General features: G+C 42.7%; 1 protein-coding gene across 5 annotated transcripts in view; it reads right to left on the reverse strand.

Annotated features, from left to right (window-relative positions):
• The window catches only part of Pam (peptidylglycine alpha-amidating monooxygenase), a 326,641-nt gene extending 308,788 nt beyond the window's left edge, over nt 1-17,853 (reverse strand). For 4 of the 5 annotated variants that reach the window (XM_087180704.1, XM_087180703.1, XM_087180702.1 and 1 more), the window contains exon 1: nt 17,315-17,430. The gene's annotated coding sequence lies outside the window, so the exon portion shown is untranslated. Of the gene's footprint in view, nt 1-17,314; nt 17,431-17,836 lie in introns of those variants that run through there. The other variant, XM_021255825.2, reaches the window with a different exon arrangement.
• Nucleotides 17,854-18,321: the final 468 nt, after the last annotated feature.

Consider the following 18,321-nt stretch of genomic DNA (forward strand, 5'->3'; position numbering starts at 1 on the left):
ACCTCTTAACATTAGGCTGACTTGGAATTTCTTCTGCCAGAATAATTAGTCTGCTGCCCTTAACCTCATCATCCCACAATGTCTCTGGATATGAGCAAAATGCAGACAATTTTATGCCAAAGTGTAACACACGTGGTTTGGAGTCCATCTGCCAATGCACACTTTGTTCCAACTGAAATCTTTTGAGCTTGGCCTTTACTGGCTGCATTTCTATCAGCATTCTGGTCTTCTGAGCTCTGACCAGAATCTCCTCCAATCAAGCTCAGCTCACACTATTCTACTACTACTTCTCTAACCAGCACCTCCAAATCTTTCCAGACTCCTCCTGAAAGCAAGTTCCAAAGGCTCCTGAACTGCAAGGTCAGATATAGCCAGATCAGTGACCCCACTTTTGATACTAAAATCTGTCTTAGTTACTGTCTTGTTGCTAGGACATAATATCCAACACCAGCAAATTAAAGGAGGAAAGGTGTGTTTCGGATCACAGTTTGTGGAGGTTTCAGTCTATAATCAGCTGGCTCTAAGGGAGGGGTGCATGGCAGAGAGGCATGGCAGGGGTGCATGGCAGAGAGGCACAGCAGAGATGGCCTGCTCATGGTATAAAAGGCAGGAAGCAGAGAGAAACCAAGAGAGGAGGAAAGATATATATCCTTCCAGCCCACGCCCACAGTGATGCATCTCTTCCTACCAGGCTTCACCTCCCAATATCACACCCAGCTATAAGCCCAACAGTGGACTAACCCAGTGATGAGTATCATGCCCATGATCCAGTCACTTCCCAAAAGCCCCTTTCATGACCACATGAAGTTCTGGGTGGATGTCTAGATGTAAATCATAACATGACCCAAGGAAGAATGACAAAACTAGTATCACACAGACTGAGTAGGCTCAGGGATCCAGGTAAGATGAAATAACTCAGAAGAAATTGGTAGAGAAAGTAACCCATAACTTTTGAACTAAACCTTAAGGAAAGGGAAGGAAACGAATAGAAAAGAGTCAGCATGATGAATAAATGGAGTACCAGGGAGAAAAATGATAAATTACACAAATGCCTAAACAAACACTGGAGGAAGACTTTCACTCATTTAATTGGAGCAGTAGAGAGGGTTGTAATGAGAAAGAGGGTTGAGGTGAGTTTCAGTCGCACTGATAAATGAGGCGTCACTGACAGGGTCAACATGTACTGTAGTTCTCACCATCAGTTCTTGAGCAGGACGTGATGTAATGAAGAAGGGCCTTCTAGCACCTGTGTTAAAGACATTTCAGCATCAGAGCAACTGAGGTTGGAGCGGTTGCCGTATGTGACATGAAGAACTGCACAGGACTGAGGAGATGACTTGACATATGCTTTCTGTTTTAGCTACTGGCAAAACATATGGCTTCAATCTTCTTTATAGGCCTTATTATTACCTGAAATTAATGATTATCTGCCACTCCTCTCATTAGTATGTAAACTCATACATATAGAGAGCTTGTGTGTTTTCAAAACTTTATTCCCAGAACTCTACATAAAATCAGGACTCACAATTTGTTGAACAGATAAAAGAAATTCCATCTTATTTTCAAGTTCAATTGATGGTATCTTTTAAATCACTCTCTATTCATCTTCACTATTTTTCTAGTATGTACCATCAGTCCATGCCATCTTTTCTAGTAAGATTAATGCAGCAATCACCTAACTTATGACATTCAAGCCCTCTTCCAATTCATTCCCTCATGGACAATCCTATCAAACAGAAATCACGTCAAGTACCAGCCCCTACTTAAAACATTTTCCATTGTTCTTGGGACGAAGACTAACTTGGATAGCAAGGTCTGCAAAGGATAACTCCCAGCCTAGGTATCTATCCTCAAAGAAAGCTCTACTCCCCTTCATTCACCTCACTTATTTGATTTCAACCTGTTCCTTTTTGTAAGAGGCCCTCTGCAGTAGTAGCTCCACCTGCTTTGTGGAACTGTCGTCTACTCAGCCTCTCTTCTGTTAGACTTCCAACCTCTATCAAGTGTCACTTCCTCTGGCTTCTATTTCTCAAGCTCACAAAATCATGTTGCTCTATTCAGAGTTTTTCCTCTGTTGTAACCATACAATTATTAGTTGTTTTGTTGTACATCTAATTAATGACTATCTTCCTTCTGGGTCCGGCTCACTATTACATTTCTAGAGTCAAGAGGAGTAGTTTAGGCTGAATGTAGAGTTCAGCAGTCAGTGCTTACTTCGCATGACCAAGGCCTTGGGTTGGATCCACAGAAAAAACAAATAACAGTGGTTCATACATGGTTGGCACCGAATATTTATTGGCTAAGCAGAAGATATCCTACTGGAAACCAAAGAGCTAAAAGTCAATGTCAAACACACAGATACAAAACCTTTCTGCAAATACTAAAGTGAAGCTGAAGGCAAAGGTATTAGTGACAGTTCATAATACGAAGATGAGCTACTATTAGAACAGAAGGAGAGAAGGGAGAGCCCACGACAATGCAAGCTTTGCAAAAGCCCTGACTATTGACTGGAAAAGAATGAGACCAACAGAGTCTGTTTCATTAAGAACTAGACAAGAACCAGTTCAAACAATTAACTGAAACCACATAGTTATGACTTAGGTAGTGACAGTAACTAGGTGAAAGGTTACATTTACATATCTTATTATTGGCTCCTTGACTCATCATTCTGCTGGAAACATTTATCTATGCAGAGAAACCATTCAAACTTTCCTCTACTTGGCATTTTCCATTAAAAAAATTCTTAAACAAAAAACAGTCCTTAGTTCTCTGGAAAATCTTTTAAAGCCATTTCACTGTGGTCGATTAGGCATACCAGTTATAGCTAAGTGAGGCAAGGGCCATGGAGAGAATGGCATATAATAGAAAGAAACCACTTTGCTCCTGATTAAAGTTACTCGTGTGCAGCTTGGGAAAATGTACACACTAAAGAGTCCTGAGCACTGCAGAGAATATCGGGGTTAAAGGACAAGGCTTAATTTTTATAACCTCTGTTGTCCACATCATTCTAAATTCTCTTAGGGGAAAGAAAGAACTTATTCCTTTACTTTTATTTCCTTAGTTTGAGCTTCTTTTAAAATAAGATGGAACACTGATGAGCATGAGAAAAAATCCAATATCATTTCTTTTCTTTTGAGCACATCAGTGACTTGTGCAACAAACAGCAAGCGCCTGATTTTATTCTTGAAGAGGGTGCACCGACAGTTTCTGCAGTACGCTCCAGTTGTACCAGTCTACTTTCCAAAGACAAATTATTTACCACACCCTAGCAGGGAAAGGACACCACAAAACCACTGAAGATTCTGATCTTCAGAAATACAACAGACAATGACAATTTCCAATTTCATGCTGTTTATATAAAGAGAATGGAGGCACAAGGAAATAGAAGCCTGAAGCACTAATAAGAACTATGGCAAACAAAATAGAAAGGAAAAATGAAAGGACACTGAACAACTGACCATACCAGATCTGGGGGGACCAAAAGGAAGAGGATTACAGGGGAGATAAATGTGCTTTTCCATCCCTCTAGAAATATGGTTTTCAAATTCACAGTTCAAATAAAAAAAGACATTTACTAAAGCAGCATTTGATAACTAACTGGAGTAAAAGTTCACTAACAAATGCCTGCTTTATGCAAAGGACTGTATACTGATATAAATCTTAACAGCACATGGTTCTTCCCAAATTCCTTAAATTTGAGGATTATCTAAAAAAATACGAATTTTTGATGCAATAGTAATGTAAATAAGAAGTACATGTATAACCTACCCAAGTTTTCTTAAAACACTACAGAAGAATCCAGCCACATGCAAACAGTTGTCATGCTACTTAAAAATTAATTTATCTCTTTATTAAACTTCTCTCAGACTAGTTCTAAAAGGTGACAGCCTTAGCAAGTTCTAGATTATGTATGTTCGTGCTATAAAAAATCCAACTTTTAAAATACTCTAAAACCCAGATTTTTTTTTTGAAGTTTGCTGGTCTCCATACCAGCAAAATTCTACTGCCTTACAAGTAAGCACTATTTTAAAGCAAACTGCTTTCCGATAGATAAATGGAAATCTCATTATCTGAAATTTATGATAGGGTATTTTTAGCCATGGAAATAGCTGCTGGTTGTTTGATTCACAAGGGCCTCGGCCTTCACTTTTATTTATTTTCACTGTCTCGTGTTGCGTTGTGTTAGCTTAGGAGTTTATGTTGCCCATGACTGGCAGTCGGGCACATTCAGGGCAGGTAAGGCTGTCTTTAGTGACTGCAGCAGCCGCAGGACCCATTCGTCTCTATGCTTCCCCTTCTGGACCGGTGGTCCAGTCGCTGCCCTCCTCACAGGGGACTTCCCCTGGGTCACGGCAAATGGATGGACCGCTTTCATTGGTTTTGAGCGTTTTCCTTCAACTCTACTAACATTTAGAGTGGGTGCTTTATAGAGTATCTCAGGGTTTTTGGTCCAGTTTCTTCTTTTCTTTCCATTTAAAAAAAAATTATAAAGGCAACAGGTAACATATTTTCAAAGAGCGTTTCTTGAAAAAGATACAAAGAGATATAGTTCATTCAAATAAAAGATGAAAGAAGAAAATATGCAAAGGAAATGGGGGTGGTTATTTAACTGTAAAATAACTATTGTCTGAGAACTGAAATAAATCAGATTACACACTGAAAAGTCTGAGAAGCCTAATAAGGAAGAAATATAAATTAAAATATTTGGTAAGAAGGATAATGAGAAAAGATGAAGGACAGTGTAAATACATGGATTTTTCATCTTTCATATATAAGGTTCATGAGAGAAATAGGAAATGTAAGTTAAGAGTAGTAGGAGGTCCCCAATCACACGGAACACACGCAGAATCAGCCCGCTGCAGACAGGCAGGTCTGTGCACGCCCCACCGAGGTCCTGAGTCCCGCGGAAGACACCGAATCACCCCGCTGCAGACAGGCAGCCACCTGATTCCACACTACAAAGACGCAGAGGACACCAGACCACCTGACCAAGGTACTGAGTCCCACTGCTCCTGGCCCAGAGGTAGGGGCTTCTGAGCCGGCGTCCCACTGCTCCTGGTCCAGAGGAAGGGGTTTCCAGGTCACCATCCCTCCCGCTACTCCCAGCCCAGAGGAAAGGGCTTTTGGGCCACCTTCTGTCCCGCTGCTCCTGGCCCAGAGGAAGGGGCTTCTGGGCCACCATCCCACTGCTCCTGGTCCAGAGGAAGGGGTTTCCTGGCCACGATCCCTCCAGCTGCTCCCAGCAAACAGGAAAGGGCTTTGGGGTCACCATCCCTACTGCTGCTCCCGGCCCCTGTCCCACCTCACCCAGCTCAGAGGAGGTAATGCGTGCAGGCGCTAACAGCCCCCTGCCCCAGTCAAAATGAGAAAACACATAAATAAGTCTCAAAACCCGGCTTCCAGATCACCTACAGCAACCCCAAAGGGGAATGAGATGGAACACTCTGATACTCAACCACCTGGACCCACTGAACTGGCAACAAAAGGGGATCTGGAAAAAATGAAATCAGAAATAATTTCTCAGATAACAGGAGAAATTGTGCCCCTAGTGCAAGACATGATTAATAAATCTAGAGAGGAGCTGAGGAACATGATGGAATCCCAATATAAGAAACAAATGGAATCCATAAAACAGATGCAAATAGATTTCCAGGAGATGAAAAACTCCACTGAAAGTCGACACAGCAAAATGAGCCAATGCGAGGACAGAATTTCAGATAGAGAAGATAAGATTGCAATTAGTGACCAGGAAAAGAAAAATTGCTTCAAAATTATAAGGGAACATGAGAAATCAATGCAGCAGCTGCTAGATGATGCAAAAAAGAATAACATAAGACTGACTGGGCTCAATGAAGAAACAGGAGAGAGTGCAGATGACATAAAAAACCTCTTCACAGAAATAATGGCACAAAACTTCCCAAGCAGGGGAAAAGAGCTTCACATATAGATAAGTGAGGCATATAGGACTCCAAATAGCCTTCATCAAAAACAATCTACACATAGGCATATAATTGTTAAGATTCCAGAAACATAACAGAACAAAGTTCTACAAGCAGACAGAGAAAAGAAACAAACCACATACAAAGGAAAGCCCATCAGAATCACAGCAGACTTCTCAACACAAACCATCAAGGCAAGAAGAGCTTGGAGTGACATATTCCAAGCCCTAAAAGAAAACAGCCTCCAACACAGATTGATGTACCCTGCAAAACTATCTTTCAAAATTGATGGAGAAATAAGATACTTCCATGACAAAGAGCACCTTAGAAACCTCATGAATACCAAACCAGAACTCCAAATATTTTACACAATATCCTAGGAACAGACATTGAGGATCACAACCCCAGGAAGCAAAGCAGAATGAACCCATCTGGCATGACAAGAAATTAAATGTAAAGGGGGAGAACCCAACAAAAAAGAAAAAGTCATGGCAATGAGAAGTCAATAAGTTTCAGTTATAACCATCAATGTTAATGGTCTCAGTACACCAATCAAAAGAAATAGACTGGCAGAATGGGTCAAGAAGCAAAATCTAACAATCTGCTGCATACAATAAACACACTTAATTCAAAAGGAAACTCATAGATTGAAAGTTAAAGGGTGGAAAACAATACTGCGTGTGACAGGAACCTGAAAAAAAGCAGGAGTAGCTATCCTCTTGGCAGATCAAGTAGATTTCAAACCAACACTGGTTAAGAGAGACGAAGAAGGACACTACATCCTTGTAAAGGGAAGAATCCAAGAGGAAGAGATGACAATCATAAATATCTATGCACCAAACACTAGTGCACCCAACTATATAAAACAAATACTAACGGACATGAGAAGTCATATATGCACTAATACAATTGTAGTGGGGGACCTCAACACCCCACTGTCACAAATAGATCATCAACTAGACTAAAAATAAGGAATGAAATACTAGAACTCAATCGAACTCTTGAACAAATGAACTTAACAGATGTTTACAGAGTCTTCCACCCCACAAAATCAGAATACACATTTTTCTCAGCTGCACATGGGTCATTCTCCAAAATAGACCACATACTCACACATAGAACATGTTTAAGTAAGTGCAAAGGAATTGAAGTTATCCCCTGTAGATTATCAGACCATAGTGCGATCAAATTGGAGATCCATAGCAAAAGAAACTCAAAAAATTTCATAAACACTGGAAATTGAAAAACACGCTTCTGAATAACCAATGGGTCACAGAGGAAATGAAAGAAGAAATCAGACAGTGCCTTCAATTAAATGACAATGACAATACAACATATCGGAATCTATGGGACACAGTGAAAGCAGTCTTATGAGGGAAATTCATAGCAGTGAATATGCATATTAGGGAAACAGAACGAGCCCAATTAAACAACCTGATGCTGAACCTCAAGCTTCTAGAAAAAGAAGAGCAGGACAACCCCAAAGCTCATACAAGGGAGGAAATTATAAAGATCAGAGGAGAAATCAATGCAATGGAGACTAAGAGAACAATACAAAAAATCAATGAAGCCAAGAGTTGGTTCTTCAAAAGAATCAACAAAATTGAGAAACCTTTAGCCAACCTTGTCAGAAAAAGGAAAGAAAAGGCCCAAATCCATGCAATTAGGAATGAAAAGGGTGAAATGACAACAGACCCAGCAGAAATCCAGATGATCATCGATAACTACTTCCAGAACCTATACGCCAATAAGATGGACAACACAGAAGAAATGGACAGATTCCTAGATACATATGAATTACCAAAGTTGAACGAAGAAGACCTAAAAATTCTGAACAACCCAATATCAACCAATGAAATTGAAAACGTAATTGAAAACTTATCAACTAAGAAAAGCCCAGGCCCTGATGGCTTCCCTGCTGAATTCTACAAGACATTTAGAGAGGAACTGCTGCCACTACTGTTTAAACTCTTCAATGAAATTGAAAGGGAAGCAATACTCCCAAATTCATTCCTGGAAGCAAGAATCACCTTGATCCCCAAAGCAGAGAAAGACTCAACTGAAAAAGACAACTATAGGCCAATCTCACTAATGAACATAGATGCAAAAATCCTTAATAAGATACTGGCAAATAGAATGCAGAAGATCATCAAGAAGATCATACACCCTGATCAAGTGGGATTCATCCCGGGGATGCAGGGATGGTTCAATATACGAAAATCAATTAATGTAATACACTATATCAATAGAACCAAGGACAAAAAGCATATGATTATCTCCATAGACACAGAAAAAGCATTTGACAAAAATCCAACATGCATTTATGATAAAAACCCTACAGAAAATTGGAATAGATGGTCTCTACCTCAAACTGATAGAAGCCATCTATGAAAAACCAACAGCCAGTATCACACTAAATGGTCAAAAACTGAAATGCTTCACACTCAAATCAGGAACAAGACAAGGATGTCCACTATCACCACTCTTCTTCAATATAGTTCAGGAAACATTAGCCACGGCAATTAGACAAGAGAAAGAAATAAAAGGAATAAAGATAGGTAATGAAGAAGTCAAATTATCATTATTTGCAGATGACATGATACTGTATATTGAAGACCCCAAGAACTCGACCAAGTCTTCTAGACTTCATAACCAAATTCAGTCAAGAAGCTGGTTACAAGGTCAACACACAAAAATCAATAGCTTTCCTCTACACCAATGACAGACTCACTGAGAGAGAAATAGGGCAAATAATTCCTTTCACAATAGCATCCAAAAAACTGAAATACCTAGGAATCATCCTAACGAAAGAAATCAAAGTCCTCTTCTCTGAAAACTATGGCACTCTGAAAAGAGAGATTGAAGATGATATCAGAAAATGGACAGACTTCTCCTGCTCCTGGGTGGGAAGGATTAATATAATGAAAATGGCCATACTTCCAAAACTGCTATATAGATTTAATGCAATTCCAATTGAAATCCCAGCAGCATGCTTCATAGACCTCGAGAAAACAATCCAAAACTTCATTTTGAGCAAGAGGAGACCCAGAATAGTAAAAGCAATTCTAGGTAACAGAGACATGGCAGGGGGTATCACAATCCCCAACCTGCAACTATACTACAAAGCTACTGTGATAAAAACAGCATGATACTGGCAAAGAAACAGACCTGAGGACCAGTGGAGCAGCTTAGAAGATGCAGAAACAATGCCAGACACACTCAGCCATCTCATCTTCAACAAAGGAGCCAAACACCCTCACTGGAGGAAAGATAGCCTCTTTAATAAATGGTGCTGGAAAAATTGGCCTCAACTTGCCAAAGATTAAAACTAGACCTATATCTCTCACCATGCATTAAACTAAAATCAAAATGGATTAAAGATCTAAATATTAAAATAGAAACTCTGAACCAGTTGGAACAGAGGTTAGGTAGAAGCCTTGAAGACACTGGTGTAGGAAAAGATTTTATGAACAAAACCTCAATTGCCCGTGAACTAGCACAAACAATCAACAAGTGGGATCTCTTCTTATTAAAAAGCTTCTGCACAGCAAGAGAAACCACCAGCAGTGTAAAGAGACAACCCACAATGTGGGAAAAAATCTTCACCTGCTCTTCCTCAGAAAAAGGTCTACTATCTCGAATCTATAAAGAACTTAAAAAGATCAGACCTCCCAAATTTAAAGACCCAATCCAAAAATGGGCATCTGAAATGAACAGACATTTCTCAGACAAAGAAGTAGGAATAACAAATAAATACATGAAAAAATGTTCAACATCACTGGTCATTCGAGAGTTGCAAATGAAAACAATGCTGAGATTCCACTTCCCTCCAGAAAGAATGGCTGCTATCATGAAATCAACCAATAACAAATGCTGGTGGGGCTGTGGGGAAAGAGGAACCCTGCTCCACTGCTGGTGGGAGTGTAGACTGGTGCAAGCACTGTGGAAATCAGTATGGAGATACCTCAAAGAACTAGGACTGGACGTCCCATTTGACCCCACTATTCCACTGCTGGGGATCTTCCCCAAAGAATTAAAAGAATCATACCACAGTTATGTATGTGTGCCCATGTTCATAGCAGCACAGTTTGTAATAGCTAAAACTTGGAAACAGTCCAAATGCCCATCAACTGGAGACTGGATAAAAAAATGTGGTTTTTAAAATAAAATGGAGTACTTCTCAGCCATAAAAAATGAGAAATTAGAGACATTTATAGCTAAGTGGATGCACATTGAGGCAATACTCTTAAGTGAAATAAATAGGACACACATGTGTAAATACCGAATAGTTTCTCTGGCGTGAGAACCTGAAAGTGTAAATAAGGTCTAAATGTATAATAGGTAATGTGAAATAGGAAGGAAAGGGGCAAAGGGGAAGGAAGTGGGAGGGCTAGGGGAAAGGATAGAAGGGAATGGGATTAATAGGAGAAAATGTAAAAATAGGAACAAAATCTTTGTAAATAGGGAGGACTGGAGGGGTTGAAGGGAGGGCTGGGGCAAGGGTGAAAAATAAGAACCAAGAGAGACTATGTAAAGGTGCAAATTTCCAAAGATGAATGTCATTATATTGTATACCTAAAATGTACCAATGATTAGAATGGAGAATCGAGAATGCAAAATAGGAAGAAAAGGTCCAAAGGGGTAGGGGTAGTGGGAGGGGCAGGGGAAAGGAAAGAAGGGAAAGGAAAAAATGATGAGAAATGGAAAAAATGGAAATAAAGTCTTTGTAAATAGGGAAGGGTGGAGGGCGTGAAGGGAGGGTTAGGAATGGGGAAAAATAAGAACCAAGATGCATTATATAAAGGTACAATTCCCAATGAGAAATGTAAATGTGTTGTATACCTACAATGTACCAATAAAAGAATTTAATACAAAAAAAAAAAAAGAGTAGCATAAGCAGGGCCAGGGATTTAGCTCAGCGATTCCTGCCTCCAGGAGCGATTCCTTTAGCTCCAGCTTGCCTGCCTCGCAAGCACAAGGACCTGAGTTCGATGTTTGGTACCAAAAAAAAAAAAAACCAAGCGTAGTATACGCATATTAAAAACAAAGATGAACATTAAAAATTAATAGCGACTAAAAATCAGTAACAGAGAGGAAGGAAAAGAAGATACTTTTTCTAGTTCCAAAACACATATATTTAAGGTGAACAATGTCATGTTTTCAGATACATGCATGATGTGAAATGATTACTACAATCAAGCTAACTAACATTTCCATCACCTCACAGACTTGCACCAATTCTTAATTTGCTCTGCTTCGAAACTTTCTTTATGTTTTTGAGACAGGATCTCATTACATAGTTCAGGCTGGTCTTGAACTCACCACGTAGCCCAGACTGGCCTTGAATTCATGGCAATCTTCTACCTCAGCCTCCCCAGGGCGTTACAGGCACGTGCCACCACTCTGGCTTAGAAGCATATCATTTGCTTTCTTAGTAGCACATGTTTTGCATACACAGTGACTGGATTCCTTGTCGGGTACTGGTACATGCACATCACACACTTTCATTCTTTCTCACCCCCTTCCCCTTCCCTTTTGCAAAGGATTTATATAACAGCACAAGTCAAAAAATACTCTTACATAAAAAGAAAGATGTGCTCAGTGCTCAGAACTTCCCTCCTATAGCCAGATTACAAGGGTGAAGTGCAGCTCCCTCTTTTTTTGAGTCTGTCATTTTAAACTCCATGAACAAATGCCACGTGGAAACTGCTCTCCCATCCACCCTCCTTCTGTCCACATACGACTGCCCAGAAAGGCCAGCTACAGCAGGAGGCACCGCCTGGGGCCCACCCGATCGGCTCTGTCCCAGAGTCCCACTGCCAACATGTGGCTCTTGCCCTTGCATTGGGCCAGCTAGTTAGGCGCAGTTCAAGCTAGTGTTCAGAAGTTCACACTCCTTTGCACACATATCCTTACCTCACAGCTACAAGTAATGTTGAGTAATGCCATATACGTGTAGAATTTTTGTTGCCACATAGCCCCAAGTTGACACTGCACATAACTGCATACTTAATTTTTCCCCAACAAGCCTGACCTAAGTACTGTATACATTATCCAAATCAAAACATTTCCCCTGTGTGAAGCAATGCCCAGGCATCCAACATGAAAACAAGCATCATTTTTATGTTGTCAAGATCAACAGCTCCTGTTGCCTCTACTCTCCCATCGACATAAAAGTCGAAACTTTAAACTACCAATGTCCAGTAGAACTTTCAGCAATGACAAAAATGTTCTGTGTCTGTTCTGCCCTACAGAGTAGCCAAGGGCCACACATACCTATCAAGCACTTGAAACTGGCTAATGTGACTAAGGAACTGACATTTTTAATTATTCCATTTTAATTAATCTCAACTTAAATTTAAACAACAATTGGCTAGTGGCTCTCAAGAATCGTAAAGGGTCTGTGATTTTTATCCTGCTTTCAAGCTAGAAGATTAGCATACCATTGTTTTTTTATTAGGAGAATTCACAACATTTTGGAGAGAAAAAGGTCTACATTCCCACAGGAAGACAAGTAGTAGCATAGTTGTGCCTGTTCTCTGCAACCCGGTTCTATGATGTGAAAAGTGACACCTGTGACCCAGTGATTTGCCTTCCAAGAAGGGAACACTGAGCTTACGGTACCTGAATCTTTTATACTGGACAATAAGACAGTACTGACTACTGGACAGTAAGCCAGTACTGAGTACAGACACTCTGTCCTCCAAGGTTACTGCATATATAAATGGCCTTGAGAAAATAGTCTAAATGGAAAAAGTGAGCTTCTCTGGTCACAGGGCATGCAGAAATCTGAGTGACAAATGGAGAGTCTCCCAACAATGTTAGTATCCTACTTTTTTTCTGAAATCTACCTGTCTCTTTCCATCTTGCTTGAATATCCTGCTTCTAGTCAGTTAATTCTTGGTCCTTCTCCAATTTCTCAAGTGATTATCCTGCTTCCACTACTGCCTCCTTTAGGCCGTCTCCATAAAGAAGCCAGACTGAATCCTGTAACACAAATCTAATCCTGTCACTCTCGTCTCCATCTTCAGTCTCACGCAGGGGTGTTTTGGAGTCACCCAGTGGCTCCTCACCACCTTCTACGTGGCCCTAAATGATACTACTCTTCCTTCCACCCATGAACACTGCCCTCTCGGATCCTCCTAAGATTCATTCCTTTAGCCACACTAAACTTCTTTCACTTCCTGAAATGCAGAGGTCGTAAAGTGGTGGCCCTGGGCTGAATACCCACAATAGATTTGTCTGGTTTCGTCAACATAATAGTTCAAAAATCACTTAGGCCATTTCACATTTTAGGAGATTTCATAATTATAAAATATGAATTTTAAGCTCCTCTTTCAAAATCTGGGCATCTGGCAACACCTGGCCTGCATTCCAACCTAACAATACTTCACTTCATTGAGCATCTACAGTACCATTCCCTTTAGAAAAACCTGGATTCTCCGCACCTCACTCTGGTGACCTTGTCTATTTATTTTTTTACATTATCAACCTAACTTCCTTTCTAATGTTCCTCTTGATCAGAAGCACTCTTTCAGCCCTCCAAATTCTTTACCTACTCCTACTTCAGGTCTTAGTGGCTTCACGTCGTCTGGAAAATTTTCCCCATCCACCAACCATCACCAACCCAATCAGGGACCTGCTGCACTGGGTTCCACCCCCCACATCCCTGACTCAGTTCAAGCATCGCTTCTGTGATGCTCTGCAATAACCCTACATGGCACGAGTCACATGGTGTCATGCATTCGTTTGCAAATTGCAAACTTTAGGTCCTAAGAGAGCAACCATGTCTGTCTTGTATACCGTTGTATGTCTGCCTAGCAAAAAGCTATATACACAGTAGAAAGGACACTTGTTGAATAAATAACACAACTTAGCTGAAGAATGTCTGCTTCAAAGTATGTGTGGAATGTGCATATTTATTTTACATATTTACTCATTTTCAACATTTAGGCTTCTGAAATTCCATTTCTTCCCCTACTCCCTAAGTAGCAGGGTGGTAGTTATGCACTAAACAGGCAATGTGTTACACGCTTCTCATGGATCACCTCATTTAACTGTTTGAACAGTCCTTTGAAATAAATGCTTCCACATTGAGGCCCTACTCTTAAGGGAAATAAATCGGACACACATGTATAAATACCAAATAGTTTCTCTGGTGTGAAAAATTAAAAGTGTAAATAAGGATCAAAATGTATAATTGATAATGTGAAATACGAAGAAAAGGTCTAAAGGGGCAGGGGAAGTGGGAGGGGAAGGGGAAAGGAAAGAAGGGAAAAGAAAAAAAAGTATGAGAAAAGGAAAAAACGGAAACAAAGTCTTTGTAAATAGGGAAGGGGGGGGTGAAGGGAGGGCAGGGGAATGGGGAAAAAATAAGAACCAAGATATATCATGTACAGGTACAAGATCCCAATGATGAATGTAACTGTATTGTATACCTAAAATGTACCAATAAACTTAAGTGCTTCCATTACTGTCATTCTGGAGATAAGAAAATTGAGGACTTGAGGAGTAAAATAATTTCTCAAGGTCATAGGACAGGCAAATGTCCAGGAAAGACTCAAACCTAGGCCCTTGAGAACTCAAAGTCAAAATTTTGACTATACAGAATTTTCTATGTGTCCTGGATGATACAAGGCTACATGGGCAAGGATAAACCACAGAAATATTTATCAGCCATTTGGAATTATAGTTCTTCTTCTGCTACCAACTGTTCAACCTTGAATAAGGTTTCATTCTCCACAACAGTTCAGTAACTCAAAGAAGACACTAGATGCCTGATGCTTTTCTCAGGGGACTTGATCGCACATGGCACCAACTTTATTCACAGCCATCTCTGGCACTGTTTATACAGTTTTAGCACTTAGTTCTTTGACTAAAGGGGTTAAAAAGGCAAAGAAAGTTCTTACACACCTGCAAAACTCTCCAGCTGGACATTCATGACCATGACACCAGATCAGTTTCCAGGGCAGTGATAAAGATCTCTAACCTCTTTTCACAAAGAGCAAACCAGAGGAACTGAGCGACCAGGCCAAGTGTAAAGCTGACACTGCCTCCCTCAGGCTGTCTCTCAGCCCACACCTCAGTGTGTGGGTTGAATCATGGCTCCCAAGGCTCGGTGTTAGTACATAAACCCCAGTTAATTCAATAGAGCTAGCAGATGGATACATTCTTCCTAGGAGCAGAAAAAGAACCAGCAATGTCATCGAGCCACATGAAGTACAACCAAAAAGAGCCCTGATCTGTCTTTTCCAGAGGGAATTCTTGTTCATCCTTTGCCTGGAGCCAAAAAAAACATAAGTGATTTTAAAACCAAAACTCTCATTACAAGTCCTTTAACTTTTTAAGTCAAATTTCCAAAGTCAATTCAGGGCCCAGCGGGCATTTAAGTGTTCAAGTTAGAGCCCTTATAAATGTTATGGGGTGGAGGGTGCTAAAAACTAAAAAATTTTTACAATCTCTGAATATTTTTAGGCATTATAATTTCCTTTCTCAAAGAGTTGAGAAAATATTGTGTGGGTCCAATAAATTAAATGATTGGTTAAGTTAATTTGTAATTTTGACATTAGTACAACCTTTACCATTTGATTACATCGTAATATATGTATAGGGTGCTTTTACTTAAAAAATTATTTTTAGGACCGGGGATTTAGCTCAGTGGTGCCGCCGGCTGCCTTGAAAGTACAGGGTCCTGAGTTTGATCCCCGGTACCAAACAAACAAACAAACAAAAATTATTTTCATGTGTGCCTCTCCTTGATGAAAGAGAAGCATGCAAAATTTTATTTTATAAAACACCTCCTCAGCAAACCTGGTACAAGACTTCTTCCAGTCTACAGTGAAAACTCACTAAATTAAGATCTTAAAGGGCCTGAGATATTCTTATTCTACTTGCCATATGTAGTTATTAAAATGTATTTGATGTTCATAGAAAAGTATGAAATAGAACAGTCTGGAAGTCAGATTGAAAGGCCTTTTAGGGCAGGTATCATTTTCCGTATCTATCATAAAATCACGAAGCAAAGTGCACTGCACTATAAGAACTCAGGAAATGTCTATTAAATTTGGTCTGTGTGAACAACAGGACTTAGCCATTCAATACTAAGTCTAAAGCTGCTTTTTAAAGGCCATAAATAGGAAGGTACTAACTATACTTCTTGTGCCTGTGATTATCAGCTGAAATTTTACACGGTACATCACACATAGCTAAATGTTTTAACTCACTTTATCAAATTGAAAGTCTCCTCCCTCTTCTTGAATTAGTAAAATTAACAGTAAATTTAAATTTGCACCTAGGATGAAAAGAGTGTAAATATCTGAAGCAAAGTTCTCATTTCCAAAAACCGAAAGCAATAAAATCTTCCTGCTACTGAAATTTCTGTGACCACCGAAGCAGTACAAGATATAAGGACCACAGCTGTGTACACAGGGTTTGTTAGGGAAGGGACAATTTCAACTCTGGGCCTTAATGATCAGCTCCAGGAACAGTGCCTAAAACCTAGAAAGAGATAATCCCCCAGTGAGAGGCAGGTCACCTCGAAAGACACGATCACATCTCAACAAAAGCTCTGAAGTCTGATCACAGGACCGGCCACATGCAGCCTCAACAGCGAGAGACCTTGGTCCCAGACCGTGTAATATCTCTAAGTCACGCCACTGGGTCCCCACAGCCACCCCGGGGGCAGAGCAGAGGGGCATTTTGCTGATGACAACACTGAGGTCCCCGTGGACCCGAGGCCACACGGACAGGGTGACTTGAGAGCACACCTCGTGACCAGTATCCCAAGCGACGGATCCTCGCGCTCCGTCAGTGATCGCCCTTGGCGGGCGGGTCCCCTGCACTCCCAGGGCCGGCGAAGCGGCAGGAAGAGAGCACGGACCGCAGACGGCGCGAGGATAAGAAGTGGGGATCTCCACGCTTCCCGCACTCCCCCAGTCTCCGGCACCCCGGGTCGCCACTCCACGCCTACCGCTCTGCACGCAAACTAGCCTGGGGGCAGGCCAGGGAGGCTGAGCCGGTTGGGTTTCCCACCGTCCCAGAGCGTTGTCGAAATTGGGGCCAGAAAAGGCGAATGAACGAACGTTCCCCCGTAGGGTGAGGGGGCACGGAGAAGCGGGGAGATGACAAGGACGCAGAGGAGGGGACCCTTCAGAAACTGGCCAGGGACCGAGAAAGCCGGTGGGTGGTCGCATCTAAAGCTAGGATGGCGCGAGATACCCCAGACTGGGAGGAAATCAACAAACCTCCGCGGGGCGCCAGGAAGTGGGGGAAATCGGAGCAGCGGGATCCGCGTCCCGGACCCGGCCTCTGCTCAACTTCCCGTGCCCCTGCCCGCGCCCACCCCCATCCCCGCCCCGGGCGAGGGCGCCACAAACCTGCGCGGCCGGCGCGGTCCGGGACGGAAGCGGGAGCGGCGGGCGGCGGGCGGAGTTAGAGAGGCTCCGGCCGGGGCGGGGACACCGCGAACCCGTGGCCGCCCGGCCCCTTCCCCGGCGCGCCGGTCCCGCGGCTCCGCGCTCAGCCCTGTCGCTGCCCTGCGCGCGCCCGAGAGCGGGAAACTGGGGCTCCGGCGGGGGGAAGGTGGGCGGGAGAGGGGCCCGGGAGTGTGCGCCCCACTCGTGTCTAGGGAACGGGGGACTTCTCTTAGCACCTCTGCCCCGCCTCTGCTCGGCTGGGCGCCCCGGGTCTGGGTGCGCGGAACTGCCCGGTCGGTCACGGGTTCGAACCCTGCAAAAGGTGCAGTGTCTGCCCACAACGCCTCCTATGTTGGGCTCCGGGGTCGAGGCCACCTCGCCTGGCACGTAGGGCCCACTCCCCTCCTGGTCGGCCCTCTCTGTGATCCTTCTCAGCACCCAGACCGCCCCGCTCCTACACCTCGAGCCCCTGCGCCCCCTCACCTGTCATCCCAAAGCAGGCACCCAGGGAAGGGGAGTGGCGGCCCGAAGGTTTTATGGAGATTAATGCCCTAGGGAGAGGCTTGGACCTGTGAGTTGCTGCCTCCCCCCCCCCACACACACACACTAACTAAGGGGCGTTTAATTGAGGGCGGGGCGGGGCGGGGCGGGGCGGGGCGGGGCGGCCCCCCCTTTCTGCAGGTAGTGTCTGCTGGGATGCAGGCGCCACCCTTTTCCCTCAGCGCCGGCCACGTCCCCCCACCTCTTCCCGGGCCTTAGGGGCAGGGATGGTAGAGGTCTGGAGGAGGGGCGTTGAAGGAGACGGGAAGAAGCAGTCGGGAGCTGAGGAGAAAGAAGGAAAGTGCCACTTAAGGGAGAGGAGCCCTGGAAGCAGAGGCAGCCCCCTCAAGCCTTAGGGCAGTTCCCAGAAAGAAAATCCCTTTCTCTGTAGGGAAACCAGCGCCGATCGCAGTGGAAAACCCGCACGT

Source organism: Heterocephalus glaber, unplaced genomic scaffold (genome assembly GCF_053883595.1).
Source record: "Heterocephalus glaber isolate CG9 unplaced genomic scaffold, H.glaber_assembly_v1.0 deba00001465, whole genome shotgun sequence".
NCBI lineage: Eukaryota > Metazoa > Chordata > Mammalia > Rodentia > Bathyergidae > Heterocephalus > Heterocephalus glaber.